This window comes from Calidris pugnax, unplaced genomic scaffold, assembly GCF_001431845.1.
Source record: "Calidris pugnax isolate Ruff unplaced genomic scaffold, ASM143184v1 scaffold54, whole genome shotgun sequence".
In the NCBI taxonomy this organism is placed as follows: domain Eukaryota; kingdom Metazoa; phylum Chordata; class Aves; order Charadriiformes; family Scolopacidae; genus Calidris; species Calidris pugnax.
In genome coordinates this window covers 16035175-16047819 of record NW_015090864.1, presented here as the reverse complement: position 1 = coordinate 16047819, position 12645 = coordinate 16035175, and the positions used below count along the sequence as shown (strand labels likewise).

The 12645-nt window shown below is 36.4% G+C and overlaps 1 protein-coding gene across 1 annotated transcript in view; it reads right to left on the bottom strand.

Annotated features, from left to right (window-relative positions):
- The window catches only part of MPP7 (membrane protein, palmitoylated 7), a 109279-nt gene that overhangs the window by 69955 nt on the left and 26679 nt on the right, over positions 1-12645 (bottom strand). The gene's annotated exons all lie outside the window — the stretch shown is intronic.

Genomic DNA, 12645 nt, shown 5'->3' with positions numbered 1-12645 from the left:
TCACCCGGTGGCCTTGAATTTCTCAGACTTCGGTGTGATTAATAACTGCATTTATGACTACCAACTTTAGAAAAACCACTGAGCACACAGCCAAACGTTTTGGCCACTTCACCACATGCTGTCTTTCAGCTAATTATTTTCCCAAATCTGAAATTTGTAAATCATACTATTATATGCACACCTAGCATTACATTTCCAAAATTCGACTCTTACACAAGTATAATTTCAAATTTAAATATCTAGATTAAGTGACCACACTGATGAAAATGAAGACAGTGTAAACTACACAAACCCAGAATTGAAAAGCAAAACAAGACAAGGCGCTGTAAGTACTTTACCCCTCTGCAAATCTCACTCAATTAAATTAAACTGTAACAGAAATTAAAACCATACTGAAGCACTTCAAGAGAAGTATGAGAGTGGATTCAAAATAGTAGAAGAGAGAGCATTTATCTATTCAAGATAAAACATTTCATATTTGCAACCACTTCTTAGAGCTTCATTCTAAAAAATTCTATTTAATACAAAAGGTATTCTGTGGTTATACCTGATGTCCACTAATTACTGCCTTCTCTACAATAGAAATCTATGGAACATATGGGTAGTATAGGACTGTATCATGCTCAAAAAATAGAAAATATAGTACATATGTTTTAAGTTATTCTGACATTTAAGTGTAGAGCTTGAACGCTGAAAATCTCTTCACAGATGAGATGGAGTCAGTTAAAGGAGGAGTTATGTATTGTAAATAAAATATATTAAGCTGTTCTGCCAAACAGATGACTAAGTTGATAGGGTTTGTATTTTAATCTTTTTTATGATTACCTATCCTTTTCACTGTAGGGCACTTTGGGTAGACTCATGAGATTCTATGAAAATTGACAAGAAGATATGTCCCAAGAGGGAAAAATAAAATTTGCAAATTTATATGATTTTGGGCACATTTGTGGGCAAGGGAAATTGTTTCTAGATCATCCCAGAGAGACTGAATTAAGCTTTCTACAACAAAGTAGAGCATAAATACATTTTGTGCAGTGTCCCCAGCCTGGACTATTTCAAAACCCACGGGGTGCTTTCTAAGTCATAAAAAAAAAAAACTTAAGCAAAGAATCCTACAAAATATGCTTAATTTCTCCTTTTATATTTCTTAATTTCCAGGTAGAGTTCTGATACCATATGGCTGAAAACAACACAGGGGAGGGGGATAAGCATGTACACAGAATAATATAATCAGTTTCCAATACCCTGGCTCTTTCTGGGAGGGAATGCTCTTATTACAAAAATAATTTTATTATAAGCAAGATTTTTCTGAAAGGCTCTACAGAAGAACACTACACAGCTACAAACTTCAGAAAGCATAGCTTGTATTGGTACTACAGTCCAAGATTTTTTTGCAATCTTTTAGAAAGTTCTCTACATATAAAGTTCCTGGAAAACTTAAAATGGAGGTCCAAAAAGGACTATTTTCATCATAAGGTGATGCCATCCAAGAAATGCAGTACGTCAGACATGTTATCTCCTTTTTCCAAACTTGAAGAAATATAGTCTTTCATTGCTGGAGGTACCTACGGCTTCATGCATAAAACAGAATGTTTCTAAAGGAGATATTGAAAGTGTCAGCAAATTGAAAGTAGAGTTCTCCATAACTGCTTTAAAAAAATAGTTTCCCATCAATGCCAATAAACTGTAGCAAAGATGCAGAAAACCGCTAGATTGGATTGATTGTCAAATGTTCTGTACATCAAAGCAAAATAAATTTCCAAAACAGATACAGCCTACGTATGAGAAATAATTTTGAGATCTAAACAGAACATTAAGACTTTTGTCTGTCAGTTTTTACAACCTTCTCCATTCCTATCCCTGCTTCTCTATATCGTGACATCGGCTTTGCCTTTCTGTCCTCTGTTCCCTTCCTCTTTGCCATCTCAAGATTATTTTTTCACCTTCCTTGCTTCCGCTGTCCTTTTTCTACTTTCTAAATAGAGATCAATACATTTAAGTCACCAGGAACTACCTTGCGGCCCATATGCTTATATTCTTATGAATACTCTGTGGGTACTTACTCATCGTGACTCCACATCTCTCATCTGAGTAAGCACAAATGTAAATTTTATGTATAGAATGAGTTAAAGAATCTTTACCTTCTTACAGATTAAGAGAACTGAAAAAGAAAGCAAAGGAGAAACTGATTGTTTAATACCTTTATTTTCTACTCGCAGAACCCTAACTGTATCAGATGAAAGGAACCAGAAAAAATAGCCTATTTTTTTGCTTTATTTTCATCGTTTAGTGTGTGTCTATTTCTGCTATTTACACAGCACAGAAATATTTGCTTTATTTTCATCGTTTAGTGTGTGTCTGTTTTTTTCTGCTATTTACACAGCACAGAAATACGGAGCGAATGCAAAACTACTCATTTGTTCCCAAACCTTCCTATGGTACTTACCACCGCAGCTTTGGCACACTAATGAACTTAAATGGATGAACAACTCTGCAGTAATATGGCATGATGAACACATGAGGTGTAGGAAAACCGAGCAGCAAATCAAATGCCAGCTCATTTCAAATACCCAATGCAACATCTCGAAAACCGACTCAGAACACGTACAGCCTTTAAATCACATTCTAGTCAGGCCAATTGACTTGAATTGCAGTTAGAGGCATAGAATATTGCTAAGAATTTAGCATTATGTATTTTAGAAAAGACAAACAAAATAAAGACGCATAAATCATAGCTAACTACTCGAAGTTTGCAAAGAGAATTTCATTCCCCATAGTAACATTAAATTGCCTCAAATATGAATTAAGTGATTGCACAGTGCAGAAAGGCTTTTGAGAGAATGTTACAGGTATCAAAGCAAGCCTCTGAAGACATAAAAACAGATACTCAGATTCTGGCCCTATTTTCCATAGCAAAAAGTTTCATCACAACAGATGAGCAACTCTCTTCCAAGCCCTTGTTCCAAAGAGCAGAAACATTAAGTTCATAAGAATTCCAAAGCAGGCTACTGCCATAGCAATATTTCTGCCTGAACAGTAAAGAGTCAGCAGTCAGAAGTCACTCAGAACACCAATGTTAGACAACCTTAACAGAAGTACTAAAAACTTGCCCTATAATAAAAGAATCATAAGCTTCCTTATCACTAGAGCATGAAATCACTTTAAAAACAAAGTGAGAAAGCCTGCAGGTTGGCTGGTATAAACTGTTGCAGTGGGCTTGGCTGGGAGGGAGCTCATTTTCTTCACAGCAGCCCATACGGTGCTGTGCCCTAGACTTGCGACCAAACCAGCGTTGGTAGGACAGCAGTGCTTCAGCTACTGCCCAGCAGCATCAAGGCCTCCTCTGCCCCCTGCAGCGAGCAGGCTGGGGGGCCACGGGGCTGGCAGGGGACACAGCAGGGACAGCTGACCCCAACTGACCAAAGAGCTATTCCATACCACGGTAACATCACGTTTTTCCAAAGCAGCCGTTCTTTGGGGACTGGATGGGCATCGCTCAGCTGGTGGGGAGGGATTGCTTTTGCATCTACTTGTGACCTATATTCAAAACAGAACTCCTCCAGAAATTTCTAATTGCATAGCGATTTCAGAAATAATTTTTCAGAACTCTACGCACAATTACAGTAATTTTCTAAGTTACAAAATGTGGTAATAGAGTCACATTAGATCATATTTAAGGGCATTTTTCTTGTCAGGTTATGTTTTGTAAAAATTATGCAGTGGTGTCTTATCTGCAGATTTACACAATTATTGGAGTAGCATTATTTTAAATCAGGTGTTATCAATGCAAATCAGCAGCGTTGCCTGGAGAGGCCACAGCTTCAACTTAGGCTCTCAACAAGCACCTGCTGCTTGAACTTTGATTCAGCAAGACCTTGGTTATAGAGTGCTTATACGTGTGACAGAGCTGTTACAGCAGAAGTGCCCAGTTAACAGTGATGGCAAATATCATGTGATTATTAGGAATTAGATTGTTAGAAGCCAATAAAAGCAGCACAGCATGCTAGGAATGAAAGAAAGCAAGCTCATGGGGAAATAAGGCAGCTTTTCTCAACTGGCAAAATCAAATGATGTATTGATTTTGTTAAGGACAAAAAAGAGCCTTGCTAAAAAAATCAGGTCATGTAAGTTATTAGTCATTCCATGCCAAATAACCAGGTTTTATTTTCTAGCCAGAAATTGCAAGGCAGAAAAAACGTCTGCACACATTGCATCAAGTCGCACAGGAAAATCCTATTCTCCATGGATTTTTTTAATCTGTGGTTTCAGAGTTTCCTCCTCAATCATTTAACAATGTGCCTCGTTACCTCATGTGTCTGTCCTTCACCCTTGATCGATCTGATGAGCAGGGGGCATCTGAGGAAGATGATCACAAGAGAGAAAACGCATTGCTTCAGGAAGAACACCTGCACTCAGGGGTTTATTTGAGGCAGTCGCACAGATGAAGCGGTTCTGAGACCAGTCTGACAAGGTCATGAGGGCATTGCCAGATTTGATTTTGTCTTACAGAGATCTAATCTAAGTCTCAGGCCTGTGAGGACCCATCTCTTTATTTTCATTGTAAAATAAAAAACCATCTCTTCCACTCTTTCTATATTGAGAAAACCAAGACAGACATTAAGTGAGCAGCTGATGAGCCTGATGCTGCTGCTCTTGCTTCTCTGTGCTGTATACACTGTCTCAGTGTACTTAAATTCTACCTCCCCATCACATGACTTTTTATTGGAAAAAGGACTACATTATCTGTTAAGTACCTAGCTACTGACACTTTTAACAACGCATCCTTCATGAACCGTGGGGTATGCCTGCAGATATATGCCTTATAATATTTCTCATTTCAGAATTCCCTGTCTTCATGCCCGTGTCACAAAGCATGTGAAAGAAAATTAGTAACTGCCTCCATTATGCTCATATACCATGCCTTCTCCCTAGCTCAAAAGCAAAGAGAGCCACTGAAATTAAGTTTAAAAAATTAAACTCATTGGTAACATTTCAGAGCAACAGCGATAGCACCAGAGAATCAGTTTTCCTGATCTGGAGAGCACACTGTAAGCAAACAGATGCTCACCTGTCAGTAAGATTTAAATGCAGAGAAAATACACCTGACAGGGAGGACTGGTGAGGTTTTTATTATCTGCTTTGAGAAGAGACAAGAACAGATAAGAAAGGAAAGGTGTGAGTGCAGTTAAGTGTAGGATTAGTGGTACAGAATTTCAGTGGTAACATTTAGTCTAGGCATAGTCATTTTAAAGCAAAGGTTCTAGGGTAGGAGCCTACTATAATGTGGTGAGCAACCCATTTCCTGCTTTACCACCACCTTCCTGAATGACAGTCCAGCCATTCTCTAGTTGTAAAATGGAAAAGCAGCATTTCCTTGCTCAACACGTGATTAAAAGCAAGACCAGGTAAGTACCTTGAAGATAGCGTGCCACATATTTAAAGTCATTTGGGTGCTGTGGAACCTTTTGGGGCAGCTGATGAAGACCAGACATTTTCATCAGGAAGAAAGGAACAGACACATCCTGAAGCTTTTGTTTAATGTGGAAATGTGACAAACACAGCCTCTCTCTACGCACACACAGAAACTGAACAGAACAATTTGAGCAATTGACAAAGGCCATATACACAATGGGAACAGCAATCCCAACCCCTTCTGCTCACAGCCAAGGAACCAGAGATAAGGTCTGCAGATTTCTAATGATACAGAATTCTCCAGGTAAGGCTTGCTCATGAAATTGTATTCTGCCAACTATTCTTGGTGGCAGCTCCTCAGAGGTGTGAGCAGAGCAAATACCGTGCAGAGAGTGGACAGGGCACCTCAACACAGCAGGAGCCAGGAATTCCCACAACACGTGGAATCAAACCATTGCTCATTCAGCCCACAGCGGGGTCCAGTGCCCAGAAGATGCCAGGGAGCATCTTCTAACCTGGCTCCCAGCCCCTTTGAGATCCTACAGCCACAGCAGCAGCAGCCTCGCACTGGACTTGCAGTGTGCTGTAAACTGATTTCCTGCCTTCCCATCTGATCCTGGAGAACAAATTGTTTGCTTTGTCTTTGTGATGGTCTCTTCAACATGAAAACTTAGGTATATCTTCAGTCATTTTTAAGCTAAACCCAAACTCTTTCAATCTTCCCCTGGGGATCATGTTTTGCAGCCCTCTCATCATTCTAACTGCTCTCTTCTGGAATTTTTACAGTCTACTTAATTAGTGGTCTTGCCTGCAATCTGCCTATGATCAATACATTTTTTCCTTAACTGCAGATAATCCGCAGCATGCCATCTCATTTTCATACAGTTGATAGTTATTATTCAAGTAGGAGCCCAAAACTACTAGAAGTTTGAAGACTAAAATAGCAATTACATGAAATGTTAATTTCCTTATTCATTCCCATCTGCAGAGAACTCATACTTGTGATTTAAAACTTCTTTACAGCATACCTTGTGAGATGCTTCCCTTTTTCTTTGTTCATTTTTAGAAAACTTTTTTTTAAAAAAATTGTATTTTAATACCTCAGAACTTTATTTTATTTAGTCTGTATCACAAAAAAAGGAGAAAGGACTCAAGAATAAGAATATTTTGGTCTGAATGAATATGAAAGCATATGGTAATAAGACTAATGTATTAGCTATTTTATTTTTGCAATGTTAAGCAGAAGAGACTAAATACTGGCTACAAAGCCAGTTACTTCTTGCAGAGTTTCTTAAAGTGTTTATTTTTCTGTAAGAAGCACTTTTCACTTTGAATTCATTGTTCCTTATACAATAAAATAAAGCTGCTATTATATGAGATTTCACAGGCTTCATTCAAATGCACATTTTTTTTTGGTCAGTAATAATAAAAGGTTTTGATGACCTTGCTTATAGAAAGAGGGTCCCTAGGTAGACAGAGGAAGTTCAGACCAAAGCCAAACAAGTTGCATTTGCTCCAGAATAAATTTCCCTGCCCCTTCAGAGCCAAACAGCCTACATGGCTACTGTATACAGTATTTTCAACATTGTTTTTCTGTACTTTTAACCCCGTTTCCAAAGGAAGGAACGTCAGAACAATTCCAAATTTGAATGAAGCCACTCTCTTGTGTGAGCTAAGGACACGATGTCCTTGAACAGAAAGAACAGAACAACATCAAACTGTTTCTCCTTTGAAACAAGCAGTCTTCAAACTGGAGTCCATGGATGCTAAAAGATCCCTACAATTTTAATACACTACCCTTCATAAACACATTTTAAGTAAAACAAAATCTGAGCAGTAAACCCATCAGCTACCAGTCTGATTTGTACCGGCCTGAATTTGCTAAAATAAAAGTATAGCAATTCTTTTTTTCCAAAAGTACCCACTGACCTATATAAAACCATCTCAAATTGAATATCTGGGGTCTTTATTTGTCTCTCTTCCTTTCATCAAAAATACGGTGAGGATTAAATATTCATAAAACAATAGACCAAATTTTTATTAAAGACAAATTTAATCACTCTTTCTCTGCATAATTTAAGTTTCTATGTTCATGCTTTATAAGCGACCTGAGGAAATACTTCTCTGTAGTACTCCAGACACAGCAAATCCATCACACATAAAGGGTGCAGTTTAAAATGGTAACAATACTCTGGATTATGACACCATTTTTTATCCAAAGATTCCAGAGCACATTAACAATGGAACTAAACATCAATTTCCTTATCACTGAAAGGAAGACATGGACTAATCACAAAGTGTACTTAACTTTCAAACCAATACTACTAAAATGACTTCTAATCAGAAAAAAAAAAACTACTGTAACCTTAAATTTTTTGGTCAACTAAAGATAGTGAAATGCCTATAATCAATTGCAATATTTTCCTGATATAGTTGTCATATAAACATCATGTCTAAGTAACTTTTTTAAATACACTTTTACTTTAAGAATACTTCATGTAAGCAAGAAAGGAATTGCACTGAAGCCCTTCAGTTTTGAGAAACAGATGGAAATAATTCTTACTGCAACGATGAAACAGCTGATGTTTTTACAATCAAAAAATGCATAAAAAACTTGAAGAAAAACTTATTTCATTAAACGCATTAATGAAATTAGGTTGATCAGAAAAAATATAAATATGTCTACAGTATTCCAATCCCACATTCCAACTTTTCTTTTCTTCTTTAAGGAAATCTTCAATTTTTTCTCCCTTAAAAACTCTGTTGATACTTCCTTTTTAGGAAGTAAGACTCTGCCTGTAAGTAATGCAACAAAAACTTGTAAAATGTATTCCTAACTAATTTGACTTTTTTTTTATGTATAACAGTTATTCCAAGGAATTGATCCAAAACATCAAAAGTTAAAAACTTCAGGTCTTGCTATCAGTCAGATTTTAAGAAATGTAAAAGTCCTTTTAGCTTTATGACAAAACTCTTTTAAATAGCATAAGTATAATGTTACTGTTCTATATAGCAAAAGTGTTTCTCCATTTGGGGTTCAGTACTTTAAATTTAAAGATCTCAAAGATCCTTAGAAAAGTCAGCTTTCTGTACTACAGAAAAACAATCATTCTTGCTCCTGAATATCTGATTTGAATATTTCAAAGGAAAAAAATTATCTAAAAGAAATAAAAATATTTATACTATAAACATGAACCAGAAAATGAAAGAAACAGACTGGATGCAGCTAGAATGTAAAGAACTAAGATAGTGTCAACAGCTGACCGATTGGGTTTTGGAAGCTAATATTATCTGAAGTGCATCTAAGCACAAAATATACCAGCACTGTCACCTTATTGCTGAGAGACATCTAGGAAAGCTGCAATCCTAAACATTTCATGACTTGCAATTAAGTTTGATTATCTAATTCAGCAATTAAAAAACCCCACAACCCTAATATTCCATTATTTCCCACTGCTTTATGCTGGTACATTGATTAGCAAAGAAAGAGCCATAAAGTGAATTTGAACATAAATTTACAATACCTTCCATGCCATTACTAATACCCATTCAGATTAAAATATTCCCAGAGTCCAAATTAGGGGACTGAAGAGGTAACTTGCTAAGAATACAGAGATAGCTGTATTACAATACCTTCCATGCCATTACTAATACCCATTCAGATTAAAATATTCCCAGAGTCCAAATTAGGGGACTGAAGAGGTAACTTGCTAAGAATACAGAGATAGCACTTAAAAAAAAAAAAAATTAAAAGAACACTTTTACAAATGAAGAAGCTATTAGGACATATTTTAAATGAACAACTGTCCAGTCCTGCTTTGCCACATAAATAAAGCTGAAGAAGCAGCTTTAAAGTGAGACAGAACTGAAAGATGAGAGATGGCTTTGGAAACAGACGTGTTTCCATGCTATGCACGGAAAGAAGCGCTGCACGGCGAGAGCAGGTAGTCTCCAGCTCACTGCTAACAGCCTTCCTTGAAGGCTAAACTGCAGATTCCATTTCGATGCTAGAAACAAAACAAATACATTCCTAGATTTAATACTTCTCTCAATTAACGCCTTCTCCTTTCCTTCAGAAAACACAAAAACTTATCTAAACATTGAAAGTTCTCATTTACCCACAATTATGTTTTACTTGTAAACAATTCGCTTTGTAAGCTCCATTTCTCCTGATACTACTGTTTCTAAACACTCATCACAAATTTGAATCGAGGTTTTTACTTTTACATCATTATACACAACCTAATTTCCAGACATTTTTCCAAAAGCAAGTGATTTCCACTGTTCTATTAAAAATATAAATCCAAAGGAAAGACCTTTCTTAACCCTGCCCACCAAGTAAACAGATTCTAACATGAACGAAGGCTTAAACAGCTCTTCTGGTTGTCAGACAGTTTTTGTTGTTTTTTTTTTTTAAACGAAGCTCCATTCTCTACATAACTAAGATTATACAGAAATACCAATTAAACATTAATTAAAGAAAACAGATAAAAAACTAGGATTCACTGCATACAGACTGAGAAACCTTGGCATAGACTTTTTTACTTTCGCTATTCAGGCAGAGCCGGCTAAATTTAAATCATGAAGAGTTTGGTTTATTCCTGCTCAGTTCAGTAAACACCATTCTTACAATCTCTACTCGATGCGAGTTAGTCCAAGATCCAATCCAATTCAGGTTTCCTGAGCTCCTAATAATAGTGAAGGGATTGTTTCTACACCGCTCAACAATGCGGAATTAACCCATTCAACCCCCAAACTTTAATCACAGACAGGGGCATCTATCCTTTGAGTTAAAATTAAATATATATATATACACACACAGACATACATTTATCAATTAGCACCATCTAGTGGGGTCAGTACAATTTCTGCGATATGAGAAATATGTAGCTTACTGTTCAGGCTTTTCTACGTCCTGTGTAACGTGCCATGATACAGCACAGGTCAAGTAATTTATAAAATTCAGATGTAAAAACAAACCCCAAACAACCCCCAAAATACTCTCATTTTAATTCATAACATTATGTTATTCCACTATAAATTACATTTTAAGAAATATACTGATACCGAAAGCTGCATGTACATACACATGAAAATTTATTGATAGGAAGAAAGAAACCCAACCTTTTAGGCATTCATACACATGCAAAACACAATTACAATTTAATTACTATTTTCTGTTTTAACTCTTCTGCTCCCCTGTCACACACCTCAAGAAAAATCCACCACTCCAAAACAAGCTACTCTGAAGCATGTGAACAATGAAAAAAAAAACGCTTTAAGTTTTCTGTCATCAGAGCAGAATTTTACTGCAAACACAACTTTTGATAAAAACAGACCAAAGTGTCACAAACACTGGATCTCAACCCAAAATGCTAAAAAATGACAGATTAAATACTTCTGAAATTTTCAAAGTAATTAAAGGGAGGTTACCTACACTAAACACATATCCTAAGAGCTAACCGTGCTCATTCATCCCATTTCTCAAATACGAGATCTACAAATTGATTTTAGTCAGTTTTACATTAAAAATTGTGGGGCCTTTAGTCATGCAAATTAATAACACTGAAGAATTTTGAATGCAAAAGCAAACAGTAGCAGACTCTCCACACATCAACCATGTGCAAGAAAGATTTACAAAGAAAAAGCAGCAGCACATGAGGGTGCTTAAATGCAACCGCAAAATCTCCCCCTCCGCCTGTTCACAGTCCAGCTTAAAAAACAAAGCAAAACAAAACAGAAAACAATTAATCACTAAACTTAAGTAAGTGCTTAAGAGCAATAGGACAAGTTGCAAGCATAAAATTAAGCATTTGCTTAAATGCTCTTTAAAGAAGCCATGGTCATGAAAGCAAAAAAAGGCTGATGAGGACATGATTTGCATTTGGGTCTTCCCTTGTTTCTAAAAAAGGTGACTGACACAGCACAACTTTCCAAACAGATCACAAAAAAAACAAGTGGAACTTGGACAACGAGGGACAAACACATCTCTGGTGATATCCTAGCACATGAAAATACAACATTGTGAAATCTTAAAAAATACATAGCAAAATTAAAAAGCATTTTAAGGTGGTCAGTAAAGGGTGATCTTCTGTTCTTCCCTACTACATTTGGCACGACTTGAAAGTCAAGGTTTTTTTTGTTTCTGGGAATAAAATTAGGTGAAAATTCTGGAAAAAAAAATAGAAAAATGTGGAGAAAATATGTAGATATGGGGGAAAAATAAAGATCAATAAAAGCCAGCAGCAGAAACTTGCAGTGAGTACTTCAGAGGTCACAAAGAGTAAGAACAGAAGACGCCGAGGCCTGCGCAGTGCACCCAGGGGCCAGGCTACAATTCAAACTAAATGAAAGAAATTCTAATAAATTAATTCATACCAAACCCCAAGATTTATAGTTACAATTTTAATTTTAAAAATAAATTTTTAAAATTTTAAAAATAGGAGCAAAATATCCCAAATACGTAAAACCAGATAACTGTAGCAGTGTTAATTGATACAACTAATTCTCAACCTTCCCTGCAGAGGAGAGAGAAACATCAATGCTGAAGGGGAATGTGTGTTGTAGGATAAAAAGGAGTAGGAAAAATAATGACAAAATATTGGGGAAAAAATGCAGTAATTTAGGAGAGATTTAATGCCATTTCCCCCTACCTTTTCAGTCCACTGCACTTCAGGCTTTTGCACTAAATCATCCAAACATGGAAACCCATTTTACAGGAAGCTTCAAATCAAAGCAAAGATATTAATTTCATTTTATATTGGAAGGAGTAACACAAATGTATTTGTACAGGTGTACAAAATTACAGCCATGCCGTACTTTGGAAATCTGGTAGAAAGCAGCAGAAATTGCATAATGACAGAGGAGACAATCGTAACAAAGATAAGGGAGCTGTATGGACACTGTTTTGATTATAAAAAAGAATACAGAGATAAATCTTATTCTTTGAGAAATAAGGATCTATGAAAATACAGACCAGCGACAGAGAAGTATCAACTACTGGGATGCCAAGAGATTTCCTGAGAGTTTCCAACCAGGAACAGCCCCCTAGTCCCAGCTCCCTTTTTTCCAGTGGGATGCAACCAAAGCATTAGCCAGCATGACATAGCCTGATTTACATAAAAATTTTTATATACAACACTAGAAATAAGCAAAAAATTAAATAATATCAGGAAGAAGTATAATTAACCAGGTAATTACATTTTTATGCCTTAGATGAGTTTTAACATTAAC